Below are 13,564 nucleotides of genomic sequence, written 5' to 3'. Positions count from 1 at the left end.
ATCTGGTAGCTGACAAATCTGTCTAAAAGGAAAATGCATACTTGCAGTTTCATTTTACATGCATGCACACAAATCTGTCTGGCTTTATCATAAAAGTGTAACTGGAGCACCAGTAACTCCTGGGATTGCTAACACATTTCCATTCCGTGCTCCTGTTCTGATGAGGGGAACAATTAATACTTCTCAAAAACATTCATCTTTCTATTTGCAAGTCCCTAGAATTTGGACTTTCAAACAAACAAATGAAGAATTACTATTGAAAGTATTTCTTCCTTGTTGGCTGATTTTAACAGGAGGAATGAGAAAATAACTTCCCAATGTTAAGTTCACTCACAGGACTTTTTTTAGCAAATCTGGCACCCAAAAATCAAAAAGCATGGATTGAGCCAGACATAAACTCCACTGAAGGGGAATATTTTATACTATGCCAGTGAAAACTGGACTTGATTTCATTAGTTATAAGCCCCTGAAAATCTGCTGGCAGGCCCATGGGGCTTTGGCAGGGCAGCACGGCATTGCTGGACACAGTTTCCAGCCTAAGTGCACAGTGAGCTGGTGAGGTGACAGGGGAGGTGACTGATACATGGGTCACCAGTTCATTGGTGCCACTCTCCCTGCTGCAGGGGCATTTAGTATCAGAACATGATGCTAAAATTTTGCTTTTTATAAAGGTATTTTTAGGTTGACTAATTTAACTCTGGCATTTACAAAGGCCCCATGAATGTGGGCCAATGGCCAAGTCCCTCGCCAGAATAAGGAACTGATGCCTGCTGATGCCAGGCTAGCGCTCCCTCTCTGATTGAAGCTTCCTCTCTTCAATTTTCTTCCCCGTTAATAAGCTTCCTGCTATCCTGCTCTGGCAGATCCTTTGTCCAACATTTTCCCCCTTTGGGGTAGGGTTAAACTTAGCTTTAGGATAGACTCACAGTAGAACATCTGAACAGCTATCTGACCTACAGATCTAGGGAATATCTTTCATAGGCATCGTAGCTCCTATAATTGTGGAATTAAAGCTATATGCAATTGGAAAAACAGTAAGTTTGCAATAATAATGTGGTTTTCTATAGCCTGTTCTGGACTCATTCTATGCAATATGTGTTTACAAAGTAGCTTGTACTGTGGCACTGTAGTGGCTATAACTCCAGCAACCTCATTCATAAAGGTGTCCTATTCATTTCAGTCATCTCTGTAGAGAAGAACTGAGATTGCAAACTCTATCTTGGATTAAATTGTCCATTTGGTTAAGGAGTAGTCTTTTTTACTTCAGACTCACTCTATGCCCTCTGGCTTTGTGTCCTCAAAATAAATGTCTAGGGCAAATCTCACTACTTACATCTAGTGCTACTTTGGTGAAGCTGAAAGGGAAGCATTTTGAATTGTGAATAATCCCTAATTTAGAAGGGGAATGTAAAGGACATGTTGAAATAACACCTAGAATAAGTGTAGTGCCACAGGAGTGATATTAGAACAAGTTGTCTGGAGTTAAGCACTCAGAAGGAAAGGACCAAAAGGGCTGTCTCACCAAATAGTTGAATACAGCCATCAGGAACATTGCAGTTTTTAATGTTTTAAAGTGTTCTTTAAAAAAAACCCCAAACCCTCAAGGCCTGTCTGTATTCTTTGACTCATCTTCTCCATTAGCAGCAAAAACAAGCAGGGAGAGATAGGAGAGATAAGAGATCAAGGAGAGGGAATGTCACTTCTCAAGGCATTTTGATGACACTGATAAGTTTGTATGTCACTTTTTACTTTTTTATTCTCTACTGGATCTATTTGTTTTTCTGGAAGAGTTACACGATCTTTTGAGAAGATGGTAACTAAAGACTTAATCTTGCATTGTGACCACGTTTATGACAACAACATTATGTTAAGGTTACTGCTTTCAAAACCTCTTTAAAATTTGCTTGGTATAAACGTAGATTGATAGGCCTATGAAATGAGACTATAACCACACTTAAAAACAGGTCAGCAGAGAAGATAGTTGGGGAGGTGATTTTCCAGGCATATAAGTTAGGTCTATTCAAAATAGTCCTCATTTTGGAAGTGTGATTCAGATACGCTTGCAGACACGCTTTCACTACTTAAAGCAGTGAGATAATGAGGCCTTAAGTGGATTTATCATTGCCCAATAGCCAGCATTTCACAATCTGAAATAAAATTACCTAAGGCCCTCATAGTGCATGCTCCATGTTGCATGCACCTCCCAGGTGAAAGGCAAGCGGTTGAAGTGATTTGAAAGCATACTGTGATTGCATCAGCCAGGTGAGAGGCTGCTGGAGATGAGCTTCAGCCCTGAGTCAGCACAGTGTGGTGTGATACTGGCTGTGCTGGAAGAGGTGCAAAGCCTCCCTGCCTCAGCAGGAGCCTTGTGAAAGGTTTTGGCTGAGAAAGCTCTCCTAACACCTACTCCCTCTGAGCTGATTCCACATTTCCACAACAGATGCAGCTGTCTCCCTTTTGGGGAAATCTTCCCTAGGGTGCCCTGAGAATGATAGACGTGTGGTTTCGCCCAGCATTTACAGGGATTATGCAGGGAAGACAGGAGGAAAATGGATGTGGGTATGTCCTTGTTCCAAACACATGCATTAAGGCACCTAGTGTAACAAATGAATGTTCTGGAAACACTAAAGACTATAAATGCTATATTCATCAAGGACTGTTGTGTGGCCTAACTTTTGTATTTTGTGAAGCAGTTTTCTCTGAATTGCTTAGCACATCTGCTTGGTGGATTATAGGATAAGTAGGCAAGGCGGAAGCAGCCATAATTTTTACTCATGAGACCACAAGGGATTGAAACCAACTACTCTTACAGTGGTGTGAACAAAGCTGTAATCTTCAGCTCCTTGCCCTTTACTGCCCTGAATGGGAGTATCTACATCAGTATGGTTGATCCTTTCACAGCAGTGAAAGTGTATCCTGTGTAAGAGAGCAAAATTCTCCATCTAGCAAGCCTGGTACAGTATTTGCTGATGGAAAGAGGACAGCTGCTGTCTGCTCATTGCTCCAAGGGGAATGTAATCTATGAAGGAAGAATATGCATCTGGGGATCTCAGTATTTGAAAAGACTTCAAAGTCAGGAACTCTAAATGGTACTCTCTTAGGAAAGACATAATACTTCCTCACAGCACCTTTTTTTTCATTCTCTTCTTCTATCCCATAAGACAGGGACAAGCCTGTTTAGTATGACATATAAATAAACGTGTGTGAAAATTCAACTCTTTTAGAAATTTCATCAGAAACCCAAGCAGCTGTTCAGACTAGTAATGAGTTATTGAACACTTCTTCCTTTTGTTCAGCATTTTACTGATTTTACTAAATGTGCTGCAATACCCCAGGCCTCTGATTATGTGAGATAGAAAAATGAGGTGATGATGATGGATTGGAAATGGAGTCCAGCCATAATGTCACCAACCTACAGAATACAGTTTTCCACAGGGGCATGAAAGATGTTTTGTGAATGAATAGAAAAGCTGAGAAGGGACTGGATGGGCACAAAAGCTGACTGTCTCTATATATTCCAGTGCTGCCTACATGGGGAGATGTCATCACACAACATTATGGTCTTAAATGATTCCTCAAAACAACAAAGCCTGGAACTATTCATTTTCTGCATATTTCTCCCACATCAGTGGAAAATTTATATTGAGGCAGACAAATACCATTTAAACTAAAAATGTTAATACAAATATCTTTTATTTTTAGCTACTTGAATGGTTAGGACATGCTTTAAGTGGTTACATCCACCCTATTTTTGTGTGCTTAGACTCCTTTTTCTCCTCTCAGCATTCAAAGACCCACAATTTTTCTGGTATTTTTTTGCATGTTAGTGGTATAATTTGTACCATTACTGGACTAAGTGTTGAAATTGTTTCTTGTTACTCCTAATGAGTGCACTGTCTTTTAATTAAAAACAAATGCAATGCAAACCACAATAATAAAATAGATTATAGACTAAGTTTCTAGCACCTGATCTTCATACAGCAGGCCGCACAAGCACACAGTCATTCACCTCATCTCCTCCTGTTGTTGCAAAGTCCTACAGACTTTATGCAATACAACTCTTAAAACATCTTGTTTTGGCTGGCTTTTTGACTGCCTCTGGGAAAATCCTAGGAAATGAGCCAGCTGCCATTTTCAGAGCAATGAATTCAGTCCATTCCCAGATGTGACCCTATGATGGGAGGGACCATAGGTCCTTATGGTGAAAGGCTGGTGGCAAAGCCCGGCTGGTTCTGCCAGACCAGTTTGTTTGGTACTGTGGAGCAGTCCCCTTGTATCACTGTGGGAGTTTTGGGCAAGAGAGCAGGAAGAGCTGGTCCAGATTAACCAGCTTGTCAAACCAGATCTAGTTGATTGGTTTGAGATTTGACAACTCTGTAATAAGTAAATTAGTATTATACCCATTTTAGGCCATATTTAGGACCTTAATGATCTCAGGAACATTATAGATGGCGATGTTTCATGATACTCTAGTGTTTAACTTATGCATATTTTATACTTTATGGTACATTTCAAGTACAAAAAAATTTAACCCAATCCCTATACTGCCTTTGTGAGACTTATCGCAATCAATCCCACTAAAACTGTCCTCATTTTTTACAACTCTCAGTCTGAAAGAAAAAATTCTAGCCATGCTACATATTTGGAAGTCCTGATATCTTTCTGCAAGTTATCTATATCACTCTGTAGTAACACTTCGCTGTTGTTTTGAGTAGTTCTTCTTTCAGTACTTAGTGACATATTAAATTTTCATCATGGTCACTCTTTTATAGGTGGGGAAGTGGTATTGGGAATATTAGTTACAGTGACATTCCCAGAAAGCTGGTTGCAGTGCAATAACAGAAGGTAAGTTTTTATAGAGTTCTTAATTCACTAGTACCACTACTTCAGTTACGGCAGAACTTATGGGCTTGATGTTGAAGGTACAGGAGGAGTGACAGATACTATATCTTGTGCAAGTTAGATCAGAAATTAGCTGCTTTTTTGGCTTGAGAAAATTAGGAGTTTAAGAAAACCGCTATTGCAAGCCCTGGGAAAAAGTATTTTTTGGACAGAACTTGCGAAAGGTTCTTATTGCCTCTTGCAGCAAAGCTGATAGTGCTCAAGAAGATGCAGCTTGTGTGTCTAAGCCCCCGCATCTAAACAGAAGTTGTAGGTGTAGGCCTGCAAGATGGACAGCCCTGATGCAAAAAAAGACTGTCATCCGGGGCCACAGGGTATAAGGACAAGAAGAAAGTCTTGTCTTGGAAATGTTTGTTGAATTATTTTGCTTTGCTGCTGATTGATTGACAGGGTTTTTGAGATTACTTAGGATTTTGAAACCTTAGCAGTAGTCCCCCAGAGATGGTTTAATGGACAGAACAGGAACATGGCATTATGCAGATGCCACCCTCTATTTTTAGAGAAGAAAAAGTTTCTTCTCTTCTCTGCAATGTATTTAGAAGAATGTCACTTGAATGTGATCCTGCAGATCAGGAGAAATGCGATCCTGCAGATCAGGAGAAATCCATTAATACATCTAATTGTCTGCAGTATAGTGGATCCTGTAAGAAATTCAAAACATCAGGCAAGTGCATGCCTACCATAGAGAAGAATGTACAGGAAGTGTGCGAAATAGTTCTTCCAGTGTTTTTTGAGAACAGGTCAGCATAATATGAAAATGTAATTCTGAAAAACTATTATTTTGTCCACACTACAGGGTTGTGCTTATCACACTACACGTTTTTGTGCTGATTCTGTTAAAAAGCATGTAGGAAAAAAGCGCACTTTGTCATTTCCAGTGAGACAGCTGATGCAAAGCAGCAGATCCTGAGATTTCCTGGTCTGAGAGCAATGGAGGCTAACAGCTGTCCTTGCCGTGTTGCCTGATATCTAAAGTGTCTTCCAAAGTCACTTCATCTTGTGGATCACATGGAAGTTAGACGAACACAAAGAAAAATTTAAAAAATGGAACATAATCCGAGTGAATGAGAGAGGAGAGGGAAAGAATCGGCAGATGAACCCGGGAGTGATTTCTCCCTAGATGTTTATAAAATCTCACCTTAATCCTAAAAGTTTAGGCTGAGAAACACTGAGAACATAGTTTTGTTTGGCTGAACTGATGTTTCCAGAGGTTTTGGTGATGAGTTTTACAGGTTTCATTTAATTACTCTCTGTCTGGGAAAGCAGCCATTGATTTGTGACTGATTGGAAATCCAGATGTAAAGTTGAGCCACTTTTGCAGCTGGGCTCCAGTGAACGTAATGAACAGTTTAGGGAAAGTACAAAGCGTTCCTGAGGGAACATTCAGGGAGGGAGGAGTGTAGACTGTCTCCCTTTTGGCAAGAAAGAACATCACTAGCAGTTAAAAAAAAGTTAACTACAAGGAAATGTAGAGTTGTTTCTGAAGGAGATTTACCACGTTCTTTTTTATAAAAAAAAGGCAAAAAGTTGTTTTTGTCTCAGGAAAGGAATGATTGAACACTCACTATAACGCTATTAGTTTCCTTGCTTCTTCAAAGAGCTATAATCCATCCAGAAGGAGATGTCCTTTTAGACATCCTGTGTGTAGAACTACTGTTACAACCTCATCTGCTGAACAGTCAGCGTGGCACTGAAGCAAAGAAAGAGCAAAAAGTGGCAGCCTGCTTCCTCTGCCTGTTAACAGGCCAGGTCTGCCTCCTCAATACTCTTCTACAGATATGTATACTTTTAATGTATATGAACAAAGGACTCTCAAGTAACAGATAATGAAGATATTATAATAATAGCCTTTTTAAATGTAAAAACCATTTTACTGCTTATTTTGGAGGATATCAATTTAGACAGATGTAATACTTGCTTGTCAATTTGTATCTTCTACTTCTAGAGGTTCTTCTTCAGTGATCAATTTCTTTGACCTCCGTAGAAAATTGGGCCACACCTTGTGCTGAGCCTTTAATGAATTGCCAGAGACACACCCTGGGAGCTCCACTCTGTTCGTATGGATTAGTTTAAAGGTTATGGGCTATGGTAATCTTATGCAAGAAACAGTCTAAAGCATTCTTTGCCATGACCACAAACCTAACTTGACCCTCCCGGCTGCGCTGAGAGCAATGCTGAGGCTTGACTCTGCCTGTGTGGCTGAGGAGCCTCAGTTTGGGACAGTGTCCCACCACTCCTGATGGGACTGCAGAAGGTAACTATCTCCGAGCCCTTCTGTTGCTTCATGGAGTGTGTGGAGCTGCTATAGGTGTGCACTGTTTATAGTGGCACTCGTGAAATAGTTTGGAACCACTGAGCCATCAGTAGCAAAGCAAAAAATTAAGTTCCGTGGAGATGCAGGTATGAACTGTATGATCTCCTTATCAAGCTATCATGCAAGTAAATAGCCCCAGTTTGTTCTAGAAACATTAAATATTTTATTTGGCCTGTCACACGAAGCCTGTAATCAGCGCAGCTATCGTCTCCTTTGGTATCCCTCTGGAGTAGAGATTGTTGCCCAAATACTGACCAGGCAAAACTTTCTCTCCTATGAGGCAACAAACAAGGTACAACTCAGAAGTTAATTGTGCTTATGAAAAATAGTTCCATCTATGTTAAGTTCCTCCCGCTTTTGTTTTGACCCGTTAGCTAGCAAATCCTCACAGACTTGCACCGAAGAAAAATTTCTTCACCAACTACCTCAGCATGAGTCAAAGGGTGGATGGATGTGTCTCTGAACGGCTGACATCAAGGAGGAGGTCCCTAAGGTCCCTACTAAAACATAATAATTATGATAATTAGATGTCAGGGCTACTTTGCAAAATGCTGTTAAAATAAGGCAAGGTTTTATTGCAAGAAAAGGGATGAAGAGCCTGAAATAGTTGCTATATTTTGTTAACAAAAAAGTCTTCCTTTCTGAGTTTAGCATTGTTTTATTTGGTAAGAAATCTAAAACTAATAATTATAATAGTAATAGAATTTAATTTATAATTACATATTGTTACTGTAGTAGCAGAGAAAACATTATGAATTGAGATTTACTACCAGTAAGAGCTGTCATAGGCGTTAACCTTTGTAATTGATTTTAGTTGTCTTTGACCTGGTTATGAAAATCCTAGTCTTTTGCAATGCACTTGGAAATAGTAGGCTGGGCATGAGAATGCTGCTATAAGTTGATGATTATATTTTATCCTATCTCTTGTGACCCTTGCCCTATTTAAAGCAAATATCAGATGACGTTTTCTGTTTTGTTTCATCAGCAGACTGGATGTTTTAATAAGACTTTAATAAGCAGCTTCATGCACCAGCTGCAATGCAGGAGGGTGGATCAAAATTATGTTGACGGTGGAAATGCATTTCAAGTAGCTGCAGAGACAGAAGTAGCCTCAGTGTGAGTCCAGCACAGCCACCGAGGATTCCTCTATGGGCAACAGAGAAGGGTCCCACCGAACCTAAGCAACTGTGTGCAAATGAGATCAGTTGTCCCCTAGTGATTTTTGTTTGTCAGTTTTAGAGAGTGTACAAATGACTAGAGTATTTCTAGACAACTTCCACCAAGACTAAGAAAGTTAGGGTAAATTAATTCCACTAGGTAAAGGATAAAGGTAAGCTGAACTCTAACAGGAGTTAGAGCTAACTAACTCCTCTGTATGGAGTATTTAAGTAGCAGTGCTACTTAAATGGCCTGTCAAAATGTCTCACAGATGCAAAGTAGTCTAAATCAAACCTAAGATTCAAATCAAAGAGAAACTGAGGAGAAGCCAAGAAATTGAAACAGGTGTAGCTCAGTCTTGGACAAACCTTTGACAGGAGGCACATACTCCAAAAGAAGGTAACTAAATCATGCTACTTGTTAGTAAAGAGTTTGATGACACTTGAATCGACGTGGTAAATGGGTATAAGGCCTAGTATGTTTGTGATATATATGTTCTTGTTACTTTTTTTTCTTTGGTAAATGTACATCACTCTTCACCTCTCTGATAAGGGGATGACCTGGCTTTCATTTTTCGTGTTTTGTTTTGGGTTTTTTTTGGTTTGGTTGTTCATGTTTTTTTGCGTTTTTTTATGTATTTCCCTGGCATGCCCACACAGTCCTGATTCCTGTGCTAGAACACCTATTAAGTTTCTTACCACTCTCTTACTTCAAATCAGGAGCATTTAATCCTTGGTGATGTTCTCATTCTGAGGAGCATTGTGTCTCTCCACATTTCATACCACCACACCCACCAGGCTTTCACTGAAGTCTTCTCAAGGTGATAATCCCTGTAGCACAGTACTGCTACAGCACTGGAGTTGCCTAATGGAGAATAGGGGGAAATCATTACGATTACACCACAGCTCCAAGCTATCTGGATCGTGCAAATCTGGAAAGCAAATGTTGAACTCAGGAAAACCTTCATGCACCCATTGTTAAGCGAAAGCCTGAGAGAAAAATGAACAAATACATTGCATGTTTTTCTAAATATTGTTGAACTGCTCAGAATAAATATTCTAAAAATGCTCTCATGGAACAGTGAATATAATAGATACATTTTTTTTGGGACACATTTATTAGAATGAGGAACTCTCTGTTTCCTGATTACTTCCTCTCTTACCAGTACATATTAAATCTTTCCAAGCATGGGCCTTGTTGCCATCTGATCTGTTCATTGAGGAGAAGTGATTTATATTTCATGTTCGCAGTGCTTGTGCAAAGGCTTACATTAATGAATTATGGAGAAGGAAATATCCCACTTTGCTGGCAGAAGTGTCAGCTGAATGGAATAGTTTTGAGGCCTTTGGCAACACCTTGCTGAAGGCATTCTTGGTATTGGACACAAACAAGACAGATGAATCTTTGTTCAGAAGGAAATTATATAATACACCACAGTGGCCAGAATGCATCATTCTTTGTCTTCATAATAAATTAAAATACAGAACTATTAATTTCCTAGGTAATGACAGACATACTGTTTTTTAAGTTTGCTCTTGATCTTGTACAATACATCAAAAGAAACCATTCATCTTCTGTATTTAATGTCTAGAATTTTTTCCTTGCACAGAAGTTTTTCTTTGAAGATTTCAGTAAGAACTGAGGACCCTGACATTTTCATCAGCAAGGGATTTTTTTGGGTGCTTTTGCTCTCAGCTAAAAAAATCTGGCCCCATGCTTCCTGCTGGGCACAGCACATCAAGCTGTATCTTCTGCAACTTTCCTGCTGACCATTGCTCCTACTTTTCGGTTGTGGTGCCTGTGAATCAGCACTTCAGGCATGTCACACTCAGCTCTCCCATCATTACCAAGATAAAAAAGTTCCACAGACAACTCTCCTTCAAGCTCATCTCAGCTACTCAGTAGTTCTTCCACTTCCTGTCTTGTGTCCTGGTTTGCTCTTTACCTTCCACTCACAAGTTTTGTCCTTCTTTTATGCCTCTTTGGAGGATGTTTCCATTTGTTCTACTCTGTACCTGGAGGATCAGAAGCAAACAGCTAAAATGAGCTCCATGGGTCTCCTCTCTGTCCCTCTTAACTATTTTATACATTGTCCTATCTCTGCTATATTTTAACTTGGTCTGAAATGTTCTTCCTTGCTCTTTTGGTTCATAGCATCGCACGGAGGTATCTCTGTTCTATGCCAAAGTCTTTCTGACTTTTTCTCAGTTTTTTCCTTAAAAGAAGATCCTAATCCATACCCTAGATTGGCTTCTGGTCTCTTCTCTTTTTTTCTAACCAGGGTGTTCTCTTAAACTGCAGGTATATATGTTTTCCACACTAGCTAATCATTTTCTCTAGTGAACAGAAATTCAATACAGTCCAACATTCAATATGCAGAAATACTCTTTCAATAACATTTTACCTCCCTCCAGGAATCACAGTGTCCGTGAAATGCAACTGTCTTGTATTGTACTGATGAGTTACTGATCTGTAGATAGTGTGGGGGTGTTGCAATGAATAGCTCAAAAAATTTTTATTAAAAATTAGTTTGAAAGACAGTATTGTGAGAAGAAAATTTTCTTTTTAAGAGCTGCATTTGCTTTCAGGTAAAATTGCTTCATCTTTTGCTTCATTGCTTTTCTTATCATGATTTTTTTTCCAAGTCCTATCGTCCATCAGGTGTAACTGAGCTGATTCCAAAGATTAATTTCTTTTGTTCCACATTTCAGGATGAGGTTATAATTCTAAAATGTTGTTGCCAATCATTCTTTATGATAAATATTTTCTCTTCCAGATATAAAATTGGGTGATCCTGTTTATTCTCACTGAGATGGGAATTTGGAGGTATGGACACTTTCTCCGCAGAGATCTTTAAGAACAGAACATGGAAGGTTTCAGAGGAACAGATGGGCTAAGTGTTTGTTACTATTCCTACTTGTCTACAATATCACTGTAAACTAAGAGTGAAAGTGGTTTCAGCCAACAAAGAAATTCAAAGAATTCAGAGCAGGCTGTTACCAGAATAACTGATGGCACCTCTGTCACCCTGACTCAAGACTGCTTGGTGCATAAAATGGGCATCATCGGACCCTTGCTCAATTCTTTCCTTTAGACTGCTGAGTGCTTTGAAGATGCTCCAAAAAAAAACCACCAGGGAATGTAAGTGTCTATAGTGGAAATCCTTATGCATAAATTGACCCTTACCCTCGTTCCAGCATTCCTGCTTTGATATCCATTTGTCCTTACCTGCAGGGATGCTGCACCACTGCTGTTAAATTCAAATATACTAATCTCACTGTGCATCAGTGTTACTCAGAACTTCCTTCTGTCCTGAGAAAACATCCCAGCTGCCTTCAGAGTGCTTGCTGTAACTTTGAAGTTACAGTCAGTCAGAAGAGCCTGTTGGTAGGGAAATCTTACTATTTCTTTCCCCCCTGCATCATGCACCTTCTGCAAATCAGCACAAGGCTGCTGAGGGCAGAGAAATGGTCTGTTCAAATCCAGGTAAATTCTTGTTCCTGAGGGCAACTGGACATAGAGAAAGACATCTGAGCTTGTGTTTTATCTATCTATCTACATCTGTACTTCCTCAATCCCACCCTACTATAAATATAGAAAATTAACTTATTAAAATTTAAAAAAATACTTGGTCATCTTCTCTTTCCCTGATTCCTGACATTCCAGACAGCTTAAATTTGTCTAAAACTTAGAATCAAAACAGGCAGCTTCAGCTACCATAATGAATAGAAAATGTTTATTATGCCTACTGGTCCCTATTTAAAACTTTTGGTTATTTCACAGGAACGGACCCACTGGATGGTGAGAATTTTTCCATAACTATCATGCTGTATAGATATAAGGAAGCAGGATTTGCAGGGAAAGCTTTATTTTTTATTAAGCTAGCTGGTATATGTGAAAAAATCAGGTAATAGTTCAGGCTTAGAATCCCTTCTTTAGTTCAGCTAAGACTACGTTCCACCTATACAGATACATAAATATGATTTTTTGTTGTTTGTTTCAGCCCTCTCACTGATGTACAAGGCTGTATGAGCCTGAATTCTGGAAGGAAACAGAAAATCACTCGTGCTGATTATTCAAGCTGACAGCTTCGATCACTCACTTCTGGAAAGGACTGTAATTGACTTTGCACAAAAAAGCCTTTCAGTTTGTACCTCCTTTAGGGATTTCAGGTTCACCCAGAAAAGTTGTTTGAGACAAATGCATTTCCAAACCTGAGTACTGAGATACATGTGACACAGCCAAGTCTCCCAAGATTGTTTTTTGAAGGAATCCATATGCCTGTCACTGACAACACTTCGCTTAATAACTGTAAAGTTGCACTGATTTTCTCAGTACTGTAATGTCCTAGTCACATTAGGCAAGAGCAGCCTGTACAAGTCTGTTACTACATACTCAGCAAGTATTACCAGACAAGAAAGAAGCACAACTCTTCAAGTACTGGGAGAAAGGTTGTCCTAGCTCTTTGGAAATCTTTCTTCTTTCTTCTTTGACCTAGCAGAGACCTAAAACTGCCCAGCGGTTTCTTCAAGATTTTGCAACCACAAGGCAGAGCCTGGCAGATTCTCAAGTGCAGAGTAAGGGAAACTTTCTGAATTCATTTGATAAAAATGTTTAGAAATAAGATATCAAAAGAGGTGAATCAACACTAGCTATATTCAGTCCTGGTAAATAAAGAGTCAGGGCTGCGGCCCTCAGTGGGAAGCTGAGCATAGAGAACTACTCTGTGAGGCAGGGGTGAGGTTGTGATGGGACAGACCGAGGCACATCTGGAGTTTCAAGCAGAGAAGAAAACGTACTACAAAGGGCAGCACACTGTTGTGATATTACTGGCTCCTCCTTTTCACATCACATGATGCACAATGGCACAAGGAAAGTGCTGCACCTCTGGTACTGAATGTCTTTTCCCACATGTGGAGCTAGTAAGTGATCTCTTGGTTGTCCATGTACAAAATTGTGCCTTTTCTTTACTTTTGTCGTATAAAGACATCTCTGTCATCAATTCACAGTGGACCCAGTCCTGTCAGGTGAAGAGACTGTCTGGTACTGATACACTGAAATCTCAAATGGAGGGATTTTTTTGAAAAGGTTTGGGAGGGGAATATCCTGTACTCCACTCTTTTTCTCTACAGCTCCTTTGGCCCCCTCCTCCCACTTCCACACCCAAGCTCAAGTTTGTAAACCTTTTGA

The sequence above is a fragment of the Chiroxiphia lanceolata genome, chromosome 1 (genome assembly GCF_009829145.1).
Source record: "Chiroxiphia lanceolata isolate bChiLan1 chromosome 1, bChiLan1.pri, whole genome shotgun sequence".
NCBI classification, from domain to species: domain Eukaryota; kingdom Metazoa; phylum Chordata; class Aves; order Passeriformes; family Pipridae; genus Chiroxiphia; species Chiroxiphia lanceolata.
The sequence above is the reverse complement of the archived record's forward strand: the minus strand, read 5'-3'. Positions refer to the sequence as shown.